The sequence below is a fragment of the Symphalangus syndactylus genome, chromosome 23 (assembly GCF_028878055.3).
Source record: "Symphalangus syndactylus isolate Jambi chromosome 23, NHGRI_mSymSyn1-v2.1_pri, whole genome shotgun sequence".
In the NCBI taxonomy this organism is placed as follows: Eukaryota; Metazoa; Chordata; class Mammalia; order Primates; family Hylobatidae; genus Symphalangus; species Symphalangus syndactylus.
Genome location: NC_072445.2, coordinates 64,929,203 through 64,935,945, shown reverse-complemented (window position 1 = coordinate 64,935,945; position 6,743 = coordinate 64,929,203). Strand labels below are relative to the sequence as shown.

Genomic DNA, 6,743 nt, shown 5'->3' with positions numbered 1-6,743 from the left:
AAGTGATACTCACTGGCTAGAGATGGATGATTTGGATAAAACAGAATAATGGCTGAAATGGATTTAAAATGTCAAGCATATAAAAATCCAAGAGTTTATAATAATACACCATACCACCCTCTCACAACAACCACAACACGCAACTCAGTGGTTAACTACCTTTGGGAGTTGCTTGGGCAGCAACTCATTATTCTGAAGACTGATAAATAGAGGAAAAGAATAAAACATCTATCCTGTTTTTCCTGTATTCATTTTTTTTTTCAGAGAAACCAAGTAGCTGATGAAGAAAAGTTTTCATTTATAGAAAAATCACAATTGGCCGGGCGTGGTGGCTCATGCCTGTAATCCCAGCACTTTGGGAGGCCAAGGTGGGCAGATCATGTCTAAGGTCAGGTGTTCGAGACTAGCCTGACCCAACATGGAGAAACACCATCTCTACTAAAAATACAAAATTAGCCGGGTGTGGTGGTGCATGGCTGTAATCTCAGCTACTCGGGAGGCTGAGGCAGGAGAATCACTTGAACCTGGGAGGCGGAGGTTGTGGTGAGCCCAGATAGTGCCACTGAACTCCAGCCTGGGCAACAAGAGCAAAACTCTGTCTAAAAAAAAAAAAAAAAAAAAAAAAAAAAAAAAAAAAAAAAAAAAATCACAATTGATAATGGAGGCGGAATATTAGAATTAGAAAATCACCAATTTGCAACTCATTGAAATAATGGTATCAGGAACAATCACCAATGGTTATTAAAACCATGAAGTGAAGGTTGAGTGAATCCTTGCTAGTAGATGGCTATCCATGAACCCACTGGTCAACCTTAGCTTACTGGAAGTGGAAGAGTGGAACTGGCAGACATGATGTATCCCAGATGTCACAAAATACACAATACTAGCACCATCTAGATGGAATCTGAAGCTAATCAAGCCACCAGATCTTAGTATAACCCACAGGAAACACAGAGGGTCGAGAAATGTGTTAAATGGTAGTGCGTCTTCTCCTCCCATGGTGTAGAGGAATGAGGTAGCTAGGCTGAAGGCACATGCCTCAGCCCCATTCTGTGACAATCCTACGCAGGCCCTGGGACCTTTACAAGACAAGCCAGTAAAGAACCAGCTAAACTTTTGTCATCGTTCACTATAATTCAATGTGAGAAAGATGATCAAGTTAGTGTGTAAGGCAGGTAGGACCTATCAGAGGATAAGACATCTAAGTTAATTCTCTTGTTTGAGGACCCTAAATAATATTTTTAAAATAATAAAGAAGCACATACTGTCATCTATTTCAAATGTTTAGGTTTGGCACCTTTCACACACACAATGACCACCTCTTGATGCCATTTGGGAATCATGTTCTTCATGAATTGCATCATCCCACAACCTTGGCCATGCTCTATTATGGACTGCTGGGCACACTGCAGATTTCCCAGCTGGAGAAATAATAAAGCCAGTCCCTGCTTCCTATTCTGTTTCTTTTCTATCCCACCCCAGAGTATAGCTATAGAGATAATGAAGGCACACAGAAGTAATGATTCTCTTGCAGCAGTAATTGCCCCAGCATTTCCTCACCTATCTGTACCCACTTTCTCTGCCTTCCCACCCAGGACCTCAGATTTCCTGTCCATGCTCTTATCAAAACCATCCTATCACTTCATACTAAACGACACCTCCTCTAACAAACCCAGAAACATTCTTCCAGAAATCCTTTCGCTACATCATTAATTTTTCTTCTCTTTGGGATCATTGACATTAGCATAAAACATATTATTATGTCTCTCATTAAAAATACCTTTCCAAATATCTGTAGAGTACTATGCTCACTATTTAGGTGATGGGTTCACTAGAATTCCAAACCCCAGCATTATGCAATATATCTGTGTAACAAACTTGCACATGGAACCCCTGAATCTTTAATAAAATAAAATAAGATAAAAAATAAAGTTAAAATAATAAAATAGATTCCAACTGCATAAGGATTTAGAGAAGAAGAACAAGATGATTTTCAAACACAAGCATTTGTGGAGATTGAAATTTTTAAAAATAATTGTGTACCATGTTACCATGTGCAGAATAAAACTTTCAAAATTAGTAGCTAACAATAAAGAAAGCTAATTTATGTTTTTAAAAATATATTTTCCTTAAAAAAGAATAAACCTTTCAAAGTTAGTAACTAACAATAAAGAAAGCTAATTTGTTTTAAAAAATATATTTTCTTTAAGGAAAACTAGAGCAGAGATAAATGAACTAGAAAATAGAAAAATAATACGAAAAATCAACAAAATCAAAAGTTGGTTATTTGAAAAGATCAACATAATTGACAAACCTTTAGCTACATGAATTAAGGAAAAAGACCACCCAAATTTCTATAATTAGAAACGAAAGTGGGCACAGCAGCTGCGCATCCCAGGGCTCCTGACCTGTCTGCATTTGCAGAGTAGCCCAAGTCGGTCAGCACTGGAGGACCTCAGATGCCATGTTGAAGCCCCATAGTGAAGCCAGGGCTGCCTTCATTCAGACCCAGCAGCTGCACGCAGCCATGGCTGATACATTCTTGGAGCACACGTGCTGCCTGGACACTGACTCGCCAACCATTACAGCCTGGAGCACTGGCATCATCAGTACTATGGGCCCAGCTTCCCCATTGTTAGAGATGCTGAAGAAAACGATTAAGTCTGGAATGAATGTGGCTCATCTGAATTCTCATGGAACTCATGAGTACCATACAGAGACCATCAAGAACGTGTGCACAGCCATGGAAAGCTTTGCTTCTGAATCCATCCTCTACCGGCCCATTGCTGTGGCTCTGGACACTAAAGGACCTGAGATCCCAACTGGGCCCATCAAGGGCAGCGGCACTGCAGAGGCAGAGCTGAAGAAGGGAGCCACTCTCAAATTCACGCTGGATAATACCTCCATGGAAAAGTGTAAGAGAACATCCTGTGGCTGGACTACAAGAACATCTGCAAGGTGGCGGAAGTGGGCTGCAAGATCTACATGGATGATGGGCTAATTTCTCTCCAAGTGAAGCAGAAGGATGCTCACATTCTGGTGACAGAGGTGGAAAATGGTGGCTCCTTGGGCAGCAAGAAGTATGTGAACCTTCCTGGGGCTGCCGTGGACCTGCCTGCCATATGGGAGAAGGACATCCAGGCCCTGAAGTTTGGGGGCGAGCAAGATGTCGATATGATGTTTTCGTCATCCATCCGCAAGACATCTGATGTCCATGAAGTTAGGAAGGTCTTGGGAGAGAAAGGAAAGAACATCAAGATAATCAGCAAAATTGAGAATCATGACGGGGGTTGGAGGTTTGATGGAATCCTGGAGGCCAGTGATGGGATTATGGTAGCTCGTGGTGATCCACCACAAGCCGTTGAGATGAGATTCCTGCAGAGAAGGACTTCCTTGCTCGGAAGATGATGATTGCGCAGTGCAACCAAGCTGGGAAGTGTGTCGTCTTGCCACTCAGATGCTGGAGGATATGATCAAGAAGCTCCACCCCACTTGGGCTGAGGGCAGTGGTATGGCCAATGCAGTTCTGGTGGGAGCTGACTGCATCATGCCGTCTAGAGAAACAGCCAAAGGGGTCTATCCTCTGGAGGCTGTACACATGCAGCACCTGATTGCCTGTGAGGCAGAGGCCGCCATCTACCACTTGCAATTATTTGAGGAGTTCTGCCACCTGACACCCATTACCAGCGACCCCACAGAAGCCACTGCCATGGGCGCTATGGAGGCCTCCTTCAAGTGCTGCAGTGGGGCCATAATCGTCCTCACCAAGTCTGCAGGTATGCCCGCCAGGTGGCCAGATACTGCCCACGTGCCCCCATGATTGCTGTGACGTGGCATCCCCAGGCAGCCCGCCAGGCCCACCTGTACCATGGTATCTTCCCTGTGCTGTGTAAGGACCCTTTCCAGGAGCTCTAGGCTGAGGATGTGGACCTCCGAGTGAACTTGGCCATGAATGTTGGTAAGGCCTGAGGCTTTTTCAAGAAGGATGATGTGGTCATTGTGCTGACCTGGTGACACCCTGGCTCTGGCTTCTCCAACACCATGCGTGTTATTCCTGTGCTGTGATGGACTCCAGAGCCCTTCCTGCAGCTCCTGTCCCACCCCCTTCCCCCAACCCATCCATTAGGCCAGCAATGCTTATAGAGCTCACTCTGGGCTGTAGTGTGGCACTGGTGGGCTGGGACACCAGGGAAGAAGATTTATGCCTCACTGAAACATAGCTGTTTTTAGAGCCTGCTGTGGTGGGACAGCCAGAACCTGGCTGCCCATCATGTGGCCCCACCCAAGCAAGGGAAGAAGGAGGAATGCAGAACAGAGGTCCCCAGAGCATATGGCAAGAGGGTGACAGCTTTCTTTCGTCTGTGTACTCTGTTCAGTTCCTTTAGAAAATGGATGCCCAGAGGACTCCCAAGCCTGTCCTGGGGTCAGGAAACAGCCAGTGAGGGTTAGGGAACTTAGGGCACAGGGCAGTAGTTCCAGTTTAGGCAGACTCTGGCCCTGGCCTTTACTTGCTTCCCCAACCCCCAGGGTCTTCCTCACTGGCACCTGTCCCCACCCTGCCCTCAGCTGTCCTGCAGCAAACACTCCACCCTCCACCTTCCATTTTCCCCCACTGCAGCTGCCTCTGGGCCTGTGGCTATAGAGCCTGCCTGTGTGTCCATGAACAGCTGAAGATAAAGAAAGACAGTAGGGACATTAACTAGCGACTTAGTGAAATAAAAAAGATTGTAAGAGAGTGTAAGAGAGTACTAGGAGCAACTGTACCCCAACAATTTGGATACACTAGATGAAATGGGCAAATTCTTAGAAACACAAAACCTACCAAGACTAAACCATGAAGACACGGAAAATCTGAATAGACCTATGACTAGCAAGGAGATTGAATCAATAATCGGAAATCTCCAGACAGCCAGGAGTGGTGGTGCACACCTGTAGTCCCAGCTAGTTGGGAGGCTGAGGCAGGAGGATCACTTGAGCCTAGGAGTCTGAGGTCAGCCTTGGCAACATAGTGAGACCATATCTCCAAAAAAAAAAAAAAAAAAAGAAGTCCCAGACCTGATGGTGTCACAAGTGAATTCATCCAATGTTCAGACCAGAGACCTAGGAGGGAGTCTGGACCCTCCCCACCCCCATGCTCCACTTTCTCCTGCAGCCACAGGCCACCATTTCTCACCCGATCTACTCTAGCTTTCCCTACCCCTCCCTTGCCTATTTTCTGCAGCCACAAAGATTTTTTAAAAATTCAAAAATCTGACTCTCTCTTTTCTATATTTTAAACTCTTCAATGTTTTCCCTTTTCTTTTTGGATAATGATGGAAATCTTTTGTGGAGTCCTAATTAGGGAAAAGGAGTCAGGATGGCAAGACTGAGGGAAAGAAAAAGCAGATTAAGCTGGGCACTGTGGCTCACGCCTGTAATGCCAGCACTTTGGGAGGCTGAGGCGAGTGGATCACCTGAGGTCAGGAGTTTAAAACCAGCCTGGCCAATGTGGTGAAACCCCGTCTCTACTAAAAATACAAAAAAAAAAAAAAAAAAGGAAAAAAACATTAGCTGGGTGTGGTGTTGTGTGCCTGTAATCCCAGGTACTTGGGAGGCTGAAGCAGAAAAATCGCTTGAACCCAGGAGGCGGAGGTAGCAGTGAGCTGAGATTGCGCCATTGTACTCCAGCCTGTGCAACAAGCATGAAACTCCATTTCAAACAAAAAAAAAAGAAAAAGAAAAGGCAGATAAGTTGTGTCTGACTTTCTTCATGGTCCAGGACACGTAGCCCTCCTGTGCAAATAACTCACTATCTTCCTGTACCCAGTTATCGTCAGACCCTTGGCTGATAGAAAAATGCAAGTGAGCTCACTGCCACCTTGGCATTATCAGTACTGCAAAAAGCCCTCTTCAGCACACAGCATAAGCACTATTCTCTAAAATCCCCAGCAAGCCTCTGTCTCTTTGCAGTCAGCTTCTCTCTTACTAATTGGTCATTGTTCCCTTACAGCGTATTTTTATACTTTCTCTAATAAACCTGCCTTTCTTTACCTAACAACTGTCTTGGTGAATTCTTCTCACCTCCATACCACTGGTCTCAGATAGTGACATCTTTGACATGGTCCTCAATTTTCAGGACCTTTGCATGAGCTGCTGGCTCCTAGCTGGCGCTCCATCATCCTTCACAGTGTAGCTTAGGGCTATTTCCTTCAGGGAGCTTTTCTGAACTTCCAGAGCAGTTCTAGGCCCCCTGCTACATACTCTCCTGAAGCACTTTTATTTCAGTGTATTTACATACCTTGGTGCTATTATTTAAAGTCCGACTGACCGCTTAGATTCTAAGCCCCATGCACGCTTTTCTAATCACTGAATTTCTGGCACTAACATAGCATATGACATAGTGGAGACTCAATAAATATCTAATGAATAAAAGAGGGAAAAATGAAATAAGGAAGGCAGGTGGGAAGAAAAAAGCTGATAGTCTCAGCCAAGCTCAGTGACTGTGGTAAATCCTGTGTGACATGGAAATATTCTGTTATATCAAACCTTCTTTATGTACTTAACTACTGTCCTGAATCTGCATTGACCAGTGTCTGCTGTATGTGATCTGCACACACAGCATGGGTATAATTTTCAGTCACAGCTTTTTTTTTGTTTGTTTAAAAAAAATGGAAAGGTTAAATTTAGAAGTTAGGCCTATCCACACGATGTCTAACAAACTTACTAATCAACATATTTACAAATGCGGCTTCTAACTGCTGAAA

The 6,743-nt window shown here is 44.5% G+C and overlaps 1 pseudogene; it reads left to right on the top strand.

Annotated features, from left to right (window-relative positions):
- The first annotated feature begins 2,423 nt into the window (after positions 1–2,423).
- LOC129473175 (pyruvate kinase PKM-like) lies at positions 2,424–4,065 on the top strand (annotated as a pseudogene).
- The last annotated feature ends 2,678 nt before the right edge of the window (positions 4,066–6,743 follow it).